Source organism: Eptatretus burgeri, chromosome 13, assembly GCF_056783735.1.
Source record: "Eptatretus burgeri isolate ZD-2024b chromosome 13, Ebu_testis_v1, whole genome shotgun sequence".
NCBI lineage: Eukaryota > Metazoa > Chordata > Myxini > Myxiniformes > Myxinidae > Eptatretus > Eptatretus burgeri.
This window is the reverse complement of record NC_140973.1, coordinates 61,212,098-61,228,401: the sequence shown is the minus strand read 5'-3', so window position 1 is coordinate 61,228,401 and position 16,304 is coordinate 61,212,098.

Genomic DNA, 16,304 nt, shown 5'->3' with positions numbered 1-16,304 from the left:
TCAAAGTAGTAAAAGCTGGCAGTGGAGAACACACACACACACACACACACCTCAATTTTTAGCAATAGATTCAAAAATCTAATGTAATCTCTGTGCTGGCCATGGAACCAAACAAACAATATATTTATAACAGTTTTCACAGCTGCCGAAGCTCATTCCCCGTCTCACCTCCCAAACATGATTAGTAGTAAATATCATCATTTGAAACTTACCCTGTACATTCACAAGCTCCAGATATGTCCTTCACATCAGTGTTCAGAAGCACCCAATCCAGATACACAGTCCATTCACCGGTGGCGATCCTTCGGGGGTTTGGGTAGCACACGCCCGTCCACCTGGGCCTTGCACCGACCCACGTGGTCGGAGGTTTTCAGTGCGAGCAGGTGACCGTTCAGCGAGCAGAGGAAAAAAAATCTCCAAATCCTTCGTTGTGCAGAAGCACAACCCTTTCTCTCAGGTACTTTTCCAAACATTTTCAGCTTATTTCAGAAGCTTGTTGAGCCATTGCAAGTAACAATCCATATCGAGCACAGACAATACTCTTTGTGGTTACCTGAAGGTCACGTTTCCTGAGGTTTCTGCGCATGCACACCGAGCATTCTGCGGTGGATTACGTCATTTCGAAAATGCTGTAATATAGCAAAAAACCCCCTCCTTCCAAAAAACCCCCTCCCTCCCCCAAGTTTTTCCTTCCGAGAGTTTGCTTCTGTATCCATCTTGTCCACCCCACGTGTCCTCCTATACCCCTCGATCCTCCCCACACCCATTATTTGTCCAAGTCTCTCCCTATTTTGTCCTTCAACCCTGCTGCTGTATCCCCCCCCCCCCCCCGTCTCTCTTCTCTTCCTTTTTGGTCTGTTGCGTCCTGATCCAGTCGGTGTTCTTGCTCTTCCACGAGCCTTGACCTTGTATACACAAACAGCGATCACAACACACACAATATACGGCATTTCTGTGTCTCGTGCTTCATGTTCATACCAATTGGTCAGCACAAGACAATGACTAATGGAAACGAGAAGGATGTTTAACTCCACCACTGAAGGTGGACAGAGGTTATGTTTTCACCCTTGTTTGCTACTTGTGAAATCGAAGATTCGCAAGTACATTGGTTGGTCTGATCTGTGATTCTGTCTGTTTGTTGTCTGTCTGTCTGTCATTCGCCTCTAGGTCACGATTTTAAACTGATCTTCACCAAATTGTGGGGTTGGTCATAAGCAAGAAGCCTATTGATTTTGAGGTCAAAAGGTCCACATCGGCCAAAGGTCAATAACTTCGATGAGATTTCTAAAATCGTCCATTTTCATCCGCTTGATTTGAAATTTGAAGGGGATTTGTACTTTTGGTCCTTCAATTAAACCACCTTTTGTTTGTGTGGTCAACATAGGCCAAAAGGTCAACATCTTCAGTGCAATATTTCTAAAATGCTCAATTTTCAACCAAGTGACTTGAAATTTGAAGAGGATTTGCATTAGTAGAGGACCTGGCTTAGACATGTATGCACTTAATTTAGGAGAGGATAACTCAACTGTTTTAGGCTAATATGACTCCAAGGAACAACTTGGGATGTGTGCTAAAATCTCTATCTGGGATGAACAGCCCGAAAATGACCACGCCCTTTTTAAGATGACCACACCATTTTTCATCGAAAGTGCTACTTCTGACATAGCTGTATCTTCTAAACTGTTGGAGCTACAGATTTTCTGAGGTGCCCAAAATGTTCAGAATGGCCATGTTTATTTATTTATTTATTTATTGAGGTGGGTCATAGAAGAGTGTAAAATTACTAATTTGATATTTTTTATGAGAAAATGGCTAAAAGCCGTTTTATTTACCATACTTATTACCGTACATACTGGAATTGCCATATATTTATTAACTTAAACTTTCCGGACTTAGAGCAAAGTTAGAAGATTTGTGTCACCTACTTGAGTTGAACTGACAATTTGGAATTTGAACAATACAGGGGATTTTTTTAAAAGAAAGAAAGCGAGCATTTAATTAATATAAAGAAATTGTATTTTCAATCATTTACATACTATTATCAATGGAATGTTAACTTAAAATGAAAAAAAAAAAAAAGAAAACATTACTTTAGTTGGCAGCAGTATCTAGAGAGCTTAAATGTTTCAAAGATCAGCAGGGAAATTGCCCAACCACCAACAATACAACTTTTAAAACCACATTAATACTGTTTATGTGTCGCGTAAACCAGGGTCAGGAACATGAAGAGTAACACAACAGAGTCCAGGTATGAGGATGATGAGCAGTGTTCATTCAGTGATAGGGTTTTTACAACAATCACCTCCCTTGCATTCGCAGTACTTGCAACACTTGATCCCAGCTACCCTGCAGGAACACCCATTTTTTGCAGGCACACTTGCCACATGTGCAGGGATTTGGCAGGCCTTTGGGTTTGGAGATCACAATCTCAGGGACTAATAAACTGCCCCTTCTTACAAACCCATAAGACTCGGCATTCCAAATCAGGGTGGCATCTCTAAATGGGGCTTGGACCCACAGCTGCTGTTGGTAATAGCCTCTATGGATATGTTTCCTTGCATTAGTTGAGGTGCAAGTGGTTCTTTCAAAGTCCATCTTGAGGGCATTGCTATAAAATGCAGTGAGACGCAGGTCGTCAAATGTCTCCAGGTCTGTTGATGGTTTGAGACACTTGACCACGAATGTCTCTGCCATCTGTATTGCACTTTCTGCTAGCTGGGGACAGTCAAAATTCAGGATCAGAGAGGAATTTCCTGGTTTGCGGACAGCATTCAGGGCTGCAAGTTTAGTTGATATTTTGCTGGTTGTATCACACCCAGTCAGCGCATGGATTGCTGGGAGACACTTTGTGAGCTCGTCTCCCAGTGCTATGCAGATATCGTGGAGTGGTAATATTGATCTTTTCACTCCTGAGTTGCGGACGAGCCAAAGTTCATGGAGGCCAAGATCTCTCCAATTGACTGTGATATGGTATAACAGGCACACAAAGACATCTGTGTCACCTGATGACAGCGTCATAGATGTAGGTCCTGACCGGTGACTTAGAATGTCCTGCACATGGAACATCATCCTGTCATCAGCTTCCTCGTGTGTGCAGTTGAGCCGAGGGAATGGAGAAGCACACCCAGCTGACACCATCCATGCCTGTAGTGATATACCGAGGTATAGAGGTTTGGTTCCGTGGTAATTGGTGATGAGCCACTCAACATAGAATTCCTGGAAAGCAGTTTTGCTGATGGAAGATGACCAAAAGTTCTCGAATACCACTGGAATATTTTGGTTTGGTGATATCACTTCAAGGACAACCATTTCTTTTGACTTTCTTCTTCTCCCCCTCTCTCCATTCTTGATGCTGTCCTCTCTGTAAGCATCAAAAACGATATGGATCTCATCACAGTTGTGCCCAGCTTTGGTGACCATAGATGTCAAGGCAATAGCAGTCATGGGATGTCTTGACGGGCAGATCAAGCTTCTTTAAGGGGATCTTTCTCACCAAGGCCATGAAGTCGATAATGATGGCGTGGGTTTGTGGGGAGGTTTCTGGCCCTTTTTTATCTATTAGTGGGCACAACTTCAGCAGCTCAGTTCCAGGTTGTGATTTGGTACTCTTCCTCAAGTAACCATCTTCGTCAACCAAGAAGAATGCAGAGTTGGTGATCTCATGCTTTAGTAGCTCCTCAACAGTGAACCCCCGGTGACTCCCATACTCAATAAACATGAGAGCTTTGATTGTCTCATCTTTGATGTCTGCTTTGGGAGCCAATTTCAAGGTGGTATTAGGGGACATAAACTTGATTTTGCTAATAGTTGAGTGTATCGATATCGACCTATTTCTGAGTCGATCATCGATAAAATTAGCACAAGCAGTGCTGCCCTCCTTGATACAGCACAACAACTTGTCTACATTTACATTGGTCACAATTTCTCCAGTGAGAACATTCTTCATTGCTACCTGGTCTTGTAGAGGACTGCATAGCTTCAGGAGATACTCCTCTATGTCTTGCACCATCCCAACTATCTTAGTTGCAGTACTTGGGTTGAAGTCGTGGTGAAGTGAGAGTTCTCCTTCGACATCATCCTTCATCTTCAGGAGGTCAACGTACTGGTCTTTTTTATGCTTGATAATTCCCCACAGAGCTACTGCTTCCTTCTTTCTGGTGACCCCAATTATCCCCCCACTCACTTTGGCAGGCCGATTGTAGCACTGCTCTAGCGCCTGGTGAAAGGGCACTCCACTACCTTTCTTGGTGGTGTTCATGACAAATCCACCATTCATGAAGGAGTTGTAGAGGAGTGGGAACTTCTCCTTCAGTTGATAGCAGTCCTGTAGGAATAATGGTGTCCATCGAGAGTAGTTTGTTCTCCCAAAAAAGAACAGTGAAGTTGCCCTCTCCATCGCACTGAGGTAGAGAATCCAGTCTCCGGAGCGCAGAGAATTGGTCAGATCCCTGACTATTGGGAACAGGTGGGAAACGTATGTGTTCCAGTAATCAAAGGACTGGGACAGCGATGCCCTTTCCTAAAGGTAGACTTGAAAGGCTGCTTGGATGGTGTGATATTATCGATAATATAATGAGATATCTCTGTGACACTGGATGGATAAGTCCTCTCTCCTTTCTCTCCTCTCTCTCTCCTCTCTCTCCTCTCTCTCTCTCTCCTCTCTCTCTCTCTCTCTCTCTCTCCTCTCTCTCCTCTCTCTCCTCTCTCCTCTCGCTCTCTCTCTCCTCTCGCTCTCTCTCTCTCTCGCTCTCTCTTTCTCTCTCGCTCTCTCTTTCTCTCTCGCTCTCTCTCTCTCGCTCTCTCTCTCGCTCTCTCTCTCTCTCTCTCTCTCTCTCTCTCCTCTCTCTCCTCTCTCTCCTCTCTCTCCTCTCTCTCCTCTCTCTCCTCTCTCTCCTCTCTCTCCTCTCTCTCCTCTCTCTCCTCTCTCTCCTCTCTCTCCTCTCTTCTCTGTGTGTGTGTGTGCTATGAATAAATCAAAAGCAGGCTGAGTGAGTGATAATGGGGTACATAGATTTTAAAAAGGGCGTGGTCATTTTCGGGCTGTTCGTCCCGGATCGAGATTTTGGCACACATCCCAAGTTGTTCCTTGGGGTCATATTAGCCTAAAACAGTTGAGTTATCCTCTCCTTAATGAAGTGCATACATGTCTAAGCCAGGTCCTAGACTACATATTTGTTCATTGAATTCAACCAGCCAATTATTTAAGGTCAACATAGGCCAAAAAAATTCTTTAAGGTCAACATATGCCTGGTGTTGGCTTAATGGTTAGGGTGGTGGGCTTGGGATCCAAGGGACCTGAGTTCAAATCCCACTCAGCTGTTGAATTAATACAAGGTGGGGCTAACTCTGCCTGTCATCCTTCCGAGGTCGGCAAAATGAGTGCCAGCTTGCTGGTATACTGTGTTGGAGTGGCGACCCGTCCATGATTGTGCCCAATAGCCAAGGAGACTGCTTACGCAGCACCAACGCTCTGCACAGAGTATGGTCCCAATGGATGGATGGATAGATAGGCCAAAAGGTCAACATAGGCCAAGTTTATAAAATCGTGAATTTTCATCCGATTGACTTGAAATTTGAAGAGGAAACGCATATTTTCACATTTAATTCAACCAGCCAATTATTTTAAGGTCAACATAGGCCAAGTTTATGAAATCGTGAATTCTCAACCAATTGACTTGAAATTTGAAGAGGATTTGCATATTTGGTCATTGAATTCAACCAGGCAATTATTTTTTAAGGTCAAATTTGTTTTAGGATTTTGCAAGCATCGTGCTCTGCACGACGTCTTTTTTGTTGTTTGCAAAAATCGAAGATTTTTTTTCAAGTATATTGGTTGGTCACGTGCAATATTCTGTCTGTTTGTCTGTCTGTTTGTATGTCAATCACCTATCGGTCGCAATTTTAAACTGATCTTCACAAAATGGTAGCGTTGGCCATAACCAAGAAGCCTTTTGATTTTGAGGTCAAAAGGTCAAAATAGGCTAAATGTCAACAACTTTGTCAGATTACTAAAATCCTCAATTTTGATCCGATTGACTTGAAATTTGAACAGGATTTGCACATCAGGTGAATAAATTCAACCACTCGTTATTTTCATCGTCAAATTTGTTTCAGGGATTTCGCAAATATCATGCTCTGCACGCCCTCTTTCTTGTTATGATGAAAATTTTCAATTTTTTTTTTAATTGTCATCATATGTCCGTCTGTCTCATTTGTTTGTGTGTTTGTCTGTGAGTGCGATAACTCGCGAACGCTTTCAGCTATCTTCGTCAAACTTTACCAGAGGATTCCGAAAGACAAAATTGAGGCTGTCAATGTTTTTTTGACTACATATGTATATGTATATATGTTAAAGGTCAAGGTGACAGTGACGTCATTTGCATGATTTTCCTCATACCCGTGAGGCCTTCTTGTTTTTGTTTGTTAGTCTGTTTGTCTGTGAGCACGATATCTCAAAAAGTTATAGACGGATTCGGATGAAACTTGGTGGACATGTTGGATGTGTGACAAGGACGAATTAATTCGATTTTGGTGAAGATCTATTAGATTTTTTTTTAACTTCAAAGTGATTCTTCACGATTGAGAGATAGGACCAAAAACGATATATAGCACAAAATCTTAAAAAGTTATGGACGGATGATAACAAAACTTGGTGGATAAGTTGGGTAGATGAGAAGAACAAGCCAATCCGATTTTGGTTAAACTGTTCAGCCTCGTGGAGGTATGTGTTCTACCAATTGTGCCATTCAAGATTCCTCTGGGACGGATGTCTGCGGAAGACAAGGAGTCCCTCTCGTATTTGGATCGCAAGTCAAGAGATCCCGAACAAAGTGGGAATCAATGGAAAACTCTGGTGATGTTCAACTTCGTAAACTTTTGAAAAGCATCCTCGTAGGGTTGTTCGTCACTCATTTGGGAGCACGCTGCCGATATATGGCTTTTCCGAAAGAATCATCAACATCATCACATCCCTCTGTCAGAGCCTATTAGTGTTCTCGGTTCCCCGTTAACGTTGCCCAAGAAACAATAATGAACCCTTTTGGTGTCATTCCAGGAGGTAGCAATGCATCGTATCTCCCGTGTTCTTCGGACTGGCAATTGATTTTGTGATGCGACATCCGGATTCCATCTCATCCAATAATGAGTTATTGAGGAATAATGATGTCACTTCAACTATACCCCTCACCCATGAAAATGAAGACCTGAAAAACGTGATGAAGTTCGCAAACTGAAGCAGCAGTTTACAAACGGATGCATGGAGACCAGTTTTCCAGATATTAAAAGGAGAATTGGAAAAGTGAGCAGTGCCTTTCAAAAGGTTGAGCAGTGTGGAAATCTCGGGTCATCATTAAGAAGGAAAAACTGAAATGATTTAACAACAATGTTGTGAATAAACTGTGCCGTTGCTCACGGATCGCAAGCCCTAAATGGGAAAGCAGGAAAGTTGGTCTCTGGGTCAATAACCCATTTCTGTAAACAAAGGGTCTATCATCGAAATCTTCACAAGAACTTGAGTCATTTTGTCGGTTGGCTGGCAGGAGAGCCTCTCAGCTGCCTAGCCTAGGTTCGAATCCTGATCTACGTATGATATAAACTGCCATCCTGAGTTTCACAGGCAGGGTGAGGCATAGACTTGTGTGCCATCACTTGAATGGACATCAAACCGGGCGTCCCATCAGCCATCATTCGTTCGTCGACGTGAGAGATCCCATGCTGTCATTCGCAAAGAGTGGAACGACGGCCAAATTCAAAAATCCTTAATTCCTGCCCGAACGAGCTGTTAGTGTTCTGCATCCTCAAAGGGTTGGTGAAGAAGTAATCCACTCGATGAAGATTACCGCACCACAGTTGTGCACAGGCGTGGAACAGCACTGATACAACCAAAGCAAACCTCGCCCGGTACTGAGAGCAGCGTCACCCCTCGGTAGTTGTTGCAGTCCTCGTGATCACCCTTCCCTTTCCAGAGAGGGACAACAAGGCCCCTCTTCCAATCAGTTGGGATGATGCCTGTGTTCCAGGCAGAGCACAAAACTGCATGCAACGACACAAGTGCAGCATTTCCTTGAGAAGTTCAGCATGGATGCCACAGATCTCTGGAGCTTTGGCCCATTTCAACCGGTTTACCGCAGCCTGTGTTTCTACAAACGAAGGTGGACCACAGTTGATTGGAGGGTCAGCAATAGGGATAGTAACACCCCTGACGTCCAACTCAACAGCTGGTGGGTCAGCCTGGTGCAGCCATTCAAAGTAACCGGCCCAGCGGGCCTTCACTTCAGACTCCTCTCTCAAGAGCCTACCACCCTCTGCTCTAACAGCTGTACACCGGGGGATGGGCTTTGAGGAACGTAACACCTTAATTCCTCTGTAAGCGGGACGAGAATCACTTGGCCACAGGTGATGCTCTACCATTTCACAGATTCATCGTACATAGAACTCCTTGTCTGCCCTCAGTACACGTACAGTTTTATGCAACTCGCTGAACAGCCCAATGCTGCGATTAAGCTGGATCCTGTAACTCTGGTCAGTGCCCCTTGGGAGATAAAGTTCTTCTTCGTCGGGACAGTGGTTTCCAAGACATTCACCGGCAACATGTTGCTAGTCTTGAAGGCACTCCACAACTCTTCAGGATTCCCCAAAACACCCAGACCCCCTAAATCCCCACTCAGACTGCTCGCAAACTCCTCAGCTACACTCTCATCCTTGAGCTTGCCAACATTTATCCGAGGCTGGGATGGTACCATTCTCCTGGATTTAAGCTGCAACGACAGAGGTGCGACAACAAGCCAGTGGTCGATATTGAGGAACTGAGCACTCTGGTACACCCTGCAGTTCTGGATCATCCTCCAGCGACCATCAAGGAGCACATGGTCAATCTCCTTCACCACACCACCAGCATTGGAATACCAAGTCCAGCAATGAGCCTGTGGGCACTGAAAATATGAATCAGCCACCCTAAGTCCGTGACTTCTTGCAAAGTCAAGGAACTTATTGCAATTCTGGTTCACAGTTCCAAACCCGTGGGGACCAACACATGTTTCATAAACATCCCTATCAGTTCCAGTTGATGCATTGAAATCCCCCAAGACTAGAAATGTATCTCGCCTGGGGCACTGATCAACCACAGACTCGAGCGTGGCGTAGAATGCATCTTTCACGGTGAGATCACTCGCTTCAGTCGGAGCATAAACAGACCAGGGAAATGACACCCAAGGAGTGACGAATCCTTAGTCTCATAATACGCTCGTTGACCGGTGTTACCTCAATTATCATTGGAGTCAGCTTATTGGACACAGCTACAGCAACTCCTTGGGCATGGTAACCATCGGAGCGACCAGACCAGTATAAGGTGTAACCACCCACCATGATCTCGCCACTATCCAGTCTCTGAACACCAAAGAGTGCTGCAATACTGATGTTCAAATGCTGGAGCTCAGATGATAGCTGACAGGTGATCATCCTCTCTTAGGGATAGGACATTCCATGCACCCACCTGAAGAGACCACCTCAGGTTAACCAAAGGAGACCGCCATCTAGTGGACGACACCTCACCACCACCCTGACATGCACCATCACAACCTGAACCAGGAAGTTACCCTGTGCTTTCCCTCCGAAAATCAAAGAATTGGGGTGGTCCCAAAGGGTTTACCCCAATCCCGTCATCCAGTGAGCTGCCATGCAAAGGGCAGATGCACAGGAGGTACTCCCACTGACTGAGTTTTCAGTTTTGTTTTTTTTTTGTGTTTTGCACAATTAAGGGTTTTACGGTGGGCAAAGTGCAAATCCTGACACCAACCTCCGAGAAAACAGGTAACCCAACTGCAGGAGGACGTCCACAGACACAGTTGGTCACCAGATACGGATGGCCTTTGGCTCACAAGGAGCTTCTCCGCCTTTGACAGGTTTTGTTTTTCATCCTGCTGGGTGTCCATGTCATACACCCTCCTCACCAGGAAACCTGGTCTCTGGGTCCAGGAAACCTGGTGAGGAAGACAGTTTAGTCGCCGACAACCCGACCATGAAACAGGTGAGTGCAGGTTCACACGGTACCTGTAGCAAGTCACAGATCTGATCTGGCCTGACCTGACAATATAAAGAAAGGACACTTTACTGAATGTGTTAAATGGACAGGTGTAACTCTCCCATCTATTACAAGCACAGGTGTTCTGCAAGATAATGCAAAATAAGATGCAGAAGGCTGTGAATGGATGTTGAGGAAAGAGAGAGATGGATTTAGAAGGAATAAACGGTGAAGATATCGACCAAATGTTCAATTCTCTAAACAAATAACAGAACAATGTAATGAATGTAATTCAAGTCTTATGATGACTTCGGTGAACTCTGTAAAAGCATTCGATGGTGTGAATGGGGATGCGATGTGGAATATATTAGGAGGGGATGGAACAGGCAGAGACTCATCAGAATGATAGAGAACAATATACAATGGATACAAAAAAAGTGATATCCATGTATAATGGAAATAAATTGCAGGAACTTGAAGTCCCAACAGGAATCAGATAGGTATTCATACTGTCTCCACGAATGTTTACCCTCGCCAGAGGAGAGGGCATTGCATTTGGGTCCGTTTGTTTGTTTGTTTGTCTGTCAGTCTGTCTTGTTTGTTTGTCCGCAACCGCTTGTCGGATTGAGACAATTTTCACCATTGGTGCGACTACTCGTGAGAATGTTTATTGATAATTATGACTTCACAGATCACGTGCTGTGGCAGCCATATTGGAAAAAAAACGGAAAAAAATTGGACCTCCGTATCTTTGAAACCGCACAAAGACAAAAATTGAAACTTGGCACACAGCAAGTACTCCTCATGGGGAATAAGTATGATTTTTTTTGATGATGTCATAGGTGCCCTCATTGTGATGTCATAATTGCATATATAGAATGCCACAACTGATAAGTATGAAAATTTTTGAGGGTCATCTCAGGATAAAATAGTCCACAGAAAATAAATTCATAATGCCAATGGTCATGTGATTCAGCAGCCGTATTGTTTTTTGTTTTTTTTAAACCTCCAAAAATATTCTCTGAAGTAGCTGAACAAATTGAGGTGAAACCAGACACATACGACCACCTGTCCATGAGGAACAGAAGGTTCACACATATGACATCATAGGTCACATGGTTTGGCAGCCAGATTGAATTTACCCTAAAACCTATATTAAAAAAAAAAACACACCACTCAAAAGAAGTCCTGGCGAGGGTCTGCAATCTCTGATTGCTCTTTTTCTTGATCTACTTGGATTGGACTGGGTATTAAGAAGGACTACAGAGCATGACAGGTATGGAATAAAGTGGTTTTCAGCATGACCATCTGGAGGAGATCGGCTTCCTAGATGACATCAGATCACTCTCGGACCACCAAGCAAAGAATACAAGAGAAATGTATCGGAGGCAATGAAACGCTACGTTTCCAAAGGGTGAAACATACGAGGTATTTGGAGATTCATTTTCATCGTTCCTTGAGTGAACAATGTAATATCACGGACTGCCGTGGAGAGCATTTGAGCATTGGATCCGGACTATTTAGGATTTGGATTCAGATTGAGCATTGGATTCAGACTAAGTATTGGATTTAGACTCATTGAGATTTGTATTCCGACTGAGCATTCGATTGAGACAGAGCTATTCGGACTATTTCAGATTTGGATTCAGAATGAGTGTTGTATTGAGACTGAGCATTCGATTGGGACTGAGCTATTCGGACTATTTGAGATTTCGATTCAGACTGAGCATTCCAATGAGACTGAGCTATTCAGACTGAGATTTAGATTCAGATTGAGTATTGCATTGAGACTGAGCGATTTGGACAATTTCAAATTTGGATTGAGACTGAGCATTAAATTGAGACTGGGCTATTCAGACGATTTGAGATTCGGATTCGGACTGAGCATCCGATTGAGACAGCTATTTGGACTATTTTAGATTTGGATTCTGGCTGAGTGTTGGATTCTGGCTGAGTGTTGGATTGAGAGCATTCGATTGAGACGGTACTATTCGGACCATTTGAGATTCGGATTCAGACTGAGCATCCGATTGAGACAGCTATTTGGACTATTTTAGATTTGGATTCTGGCTGAGTGTTGGATTCTGGCTGAGTGTTGGATTCTGGCTGAATGATGGATTCTGGCTGAGTGTTGGATTGAGAGCATTCGATTGAGACGGTACTATTCGGACCATTTAAGATTTGGATTCAGACTGAGCATTCGATTGAGACAGCTATTTGGACTATTTTATATGTGGATTCAGACTGAGTGGTGGATTCTGGCTGAGTATTCGATTGAGACTGAGCTATTCAGACTAAGTGTTGGATTCAGATTGAGAGCATTCGTTTGAGACTGAGCATTCATACTATTTGAGATTTGGATTCGGACTGAGTGTTGTATTCAGACCGAACTGTTCAGACTATTTGAAAGTTCTATTCAGACCATTTGAGATTTGGATTTACACTGAGCATTCAAATCGAACTGAGTAATAGATTGATAATGAGCATTGGATTCAGATTGAGCATTACACTCAAACTTTTCGAGTTTTGGATTCAACGTTATAAACCCCATTCACATCAGCCTTATGATGTTATAACCCAACTTCACGTCCCATATTCAGATATCTTGATCCTACCTGTATGCGTAGGACATACATAAGCTTATAATGAGGCTTAAACATTGTATGAAAAAGAAACGTGAATCAAACCTGTACTTTCCAAGCTGTGTGATGCACACAACCCGTGCACGGAGTTTCATTCATTTTCTGCTCGCACAGCTGCACTTGGAATTTTCATCTCCATACCCAGCTGTAGTTCTTTAAGTGAAGTGCACTGAGTACTCGGGAATAAGTTTACCTCATCACTGGGGCTTCGGAGGAGGTCATAAAACTAAAGGTTCAAAACCAGGAAATGATGGTGATTTCATTTGCTCTTTCGTGCACCATTCGATCCTTGCAGATCCAGCAATATTACCTGGAGAGCGACAGGTGGTGCTATTCACTCGATATTGGGTATCAGAATGTGAGCAGGTTAATGATGTCACAATGCGTACGTCCTTTGTGAATAGGGTAAAAGCTGAGCTGTAAAACACCAGATGCATCACTGAATTTCTTGCTTGCCGCTGCCGGAACCACTGAAGTAGTTTATTCGTTAAAGTGGTAATTGTCTGCTGGCAAAAGGGACTAGTTCTGCTTAAAGGAACACATCATTGTACAGGAAACATTTGGTTCAATAAATGTAGAAAAATGGGGGTGAGACCAGGCCAATGGGTACATCAACATATTGTTGCGGAAATGCGTCATAGGGGTTAATATGCATAGTATAGCATAGTTATTTCCATATTTAATGTTTTGCAAAAGTGCAGAAGTAATTAAATGTCATTTAAATAAAGTATGTGTTGCTAATTCATAAAGTTAGAAACGTCAGACCCACTCTACATTATGTGTGTCTAAAATCCCTCATTCCTGTGAGCCTTTATTTGATGTTTTGTTCCTCCATTCCATCTACACGTTCCCTTTAGTGCCACACTAGGCCATTTGGCGTGAGTTTAGGCAGCAAAAAGGGACACTGTCATTGCCTCGACCAGCCTTGGTGCAGAAACTGTGACTCAAGGGGTGGGAAAGGTGAAAGCCTCGCCCACTGGTCAGGGTTGAACCAACGGTAGAGGTGAGAGGAGAGGAATAAATCGTCATCCGTGACATCAGCAGGCTCGGCTATAAAGGTGGGGGCTACGAACGATCAATTGCCGGACCCGGGAACCACCAAGCAAAGAGCTTTGCCATAGAGGGTCTATAAAGGCAAGCGAAGCCACGCTGTCCTGCCAACATCATGCCCACTTTATCAGGTCTTGTCCCTCCCTCACCTCGCAGTCTGCAGGGACCATTGCAGCTGTACCAAGGGTGTGCTTCATTAGCAAGTAACATGCTACAGCTTTCCAAACCAGCCATCCCAGAACTTTGCAAGCCGCTTGCCTAACCGTTCGGCAAGAGGAGCAAGTGATTGAGAGAGGTGCATCGTTATGTTAGCAATAATGCCCACTGTAGTCTGATTCAAAACGATACTACAACCTACGAAATGTTTAGAGGCATACCCCTGTTATGTATAATCTATAGATTAATACTGAAGGACCAATTTTGTGCTCCTCTTCGCAGCCGCGTCACGTTTTTCTCGGTACTGTGACCTCGACTGAAAGAAACTTCGTACCTGTAAGAGTGCATCGCACATAGTGGCAACAGTCAACTTTCAACTCTGAAGCAGAATAAACACTTTTCGTTTTACATTCGTTTACATGGCGACGTGTGACGTCACCGCTGAGAGGCGTCAGGACGTCATGACATCATCGGTCATTCGCTGACGCCATTACGTCCATCGTCAGAAAATTACTGCTGAGTGGTGTAATTACTAATTCCACTCCTCGAAAATAGCGTCTGCAATGTAAAATCCTCTTCTGCACATGGCGACTACTTCAGAATGTGAATTTGACACAAAAAATGTAACAAGAAACATTGTACAGTAGACACCGCTTTATAAATCCACCATGGGACCACGCCGTCTGGATTTATTAAGCGGAGAACCTATTTTCAGCCACCGACTGGATAGATAAGACAAAAAGCGAATGTCGTTAAACACTGCTTTATGCTACAAAAACATTGATTTATCAAACGGTGACAAGGGGAATGTTCAAAAGAATCTCTCCAAGGTCGCTTGCTTGGGAGGGAAGGTTTTGCACAAATGTTCCTTTATTGAATCCGTCACGTGGCAGAAATCGGGATGGGCAAAACCTGAGAGCTGCATCCCCTGTCCAATTTGGCGAGTGCCGTCCGCATCTCTGCCGCTGTTGGCATCGGCTCGGGTTGGTCGTCGCTTTCTTCCCTTGGCTATTGGGATTCGGGGTCGGAGGGATTCGAGCGGCGGCGGGATTCGAAGTCCGTCACCAGTTGCTGTTGTTGTTGTTTTTTTGTTGTTCACTCTGCGGCAACGCATACTACATCAAGCTTAGGTTGAGACCGCGCACGTGCCAAGCAGGTGGATTTATTAAACGGAGGATTTCTCGATGTAAAATTCCGTTCCAACTCATTTTGGTCACAATCAGCGGCTGGATTTTATAAACCGTGGATTTATAAAGTGGCGTCTACTGTAACTTCTATCTATCTATATATTAATACTGAAGGACCAATTTTGTGCTCCTCCTCGCGGTCTCGTCACGTTTTTCTCGGTACTGTGACCTGGACTGAAAGAAACTTCGTACCTGCAAGAGTGCATCGCACATAGTGGCAATAGTCAACTTTCAACGCTGAAGCAGAATAAACACTTTTCGTTGAGATGGGGGCGAGGAGTGAATAGGTGGGGGGCAAGGTAAGCAAATTTTTGGGCGGAGGTAAGCAAATTGAAAGCGGGAAACAGGGGGAAATGGGGCGGGGGCTGGGTTGAATGAGGCGGAGTTGAGTGTGAGGGGGTGGACAGGGGGGGAAGGGGCCCGGGGGCAAGTGGGGCGGGGAATCAAAAGACAGGGGGCGGGGAGTGAAGAGGCGGGGCTGGGGTCATTACATTTTTGGGCGGGGGTAAGCAAATTGAATGGGGCAGGAGCAGGGGATGAGTAGGCGGGGTCAAGCACACCCTGTCCAGTCCATGTCCCTCGAGTGTGTGTGAGCTGGTGAGGGTCGTTGAATGAACGGAATCCGTCTGTGACGGGGTTTCAGCTCGTCATAATATTGTTGCGCATTTTGGAGTGAGCACGCCGGGGTGCATGAGGGTTGTCTCTCTTGGACCGACCACTCGACCTCCTTCCCGAAAGCCGCAACCATGGATAACTCCGTGGCCCGACAGGTTGCTGGGCAACCGCGACGCCTGTTGAAGTAATTGAATCTAACAGAGTTCCGTGCCCAGTGTCACATCACCGTATTCTATGATTTAATTATCCTAACTGGGGAACCGCTCTCTGAACGTCCACCCGTCTAATTATTATTCGACTACGATTGAATGTTGGCTGTGCAACTGGACCGAATCACTGGGGTACAAAATCCTGTTTATTTAATACGTCCACACTATCTCAGACCAATTAAGGAAAAGGATAACTCGGCAGATTTGAAAGCACAGTTTACCAAAACAAGGCACGTAGTTACAATCACGATGTCCAAAGGACGAATTTACCATCACATATTTACGTGTGTGTTTGTGTGTGTGTGTGTGTGTGTGTGTGTGTGTGTGTGTGTGTGTGTGTGTGTGTGTGTGTGTGTGTGTGTGTGTGTGTGTGTTTGAGTGTGTGTGTTTGAGTGTGTGTGTTTGAGTGTGTGTGTTTGAGTGTGTG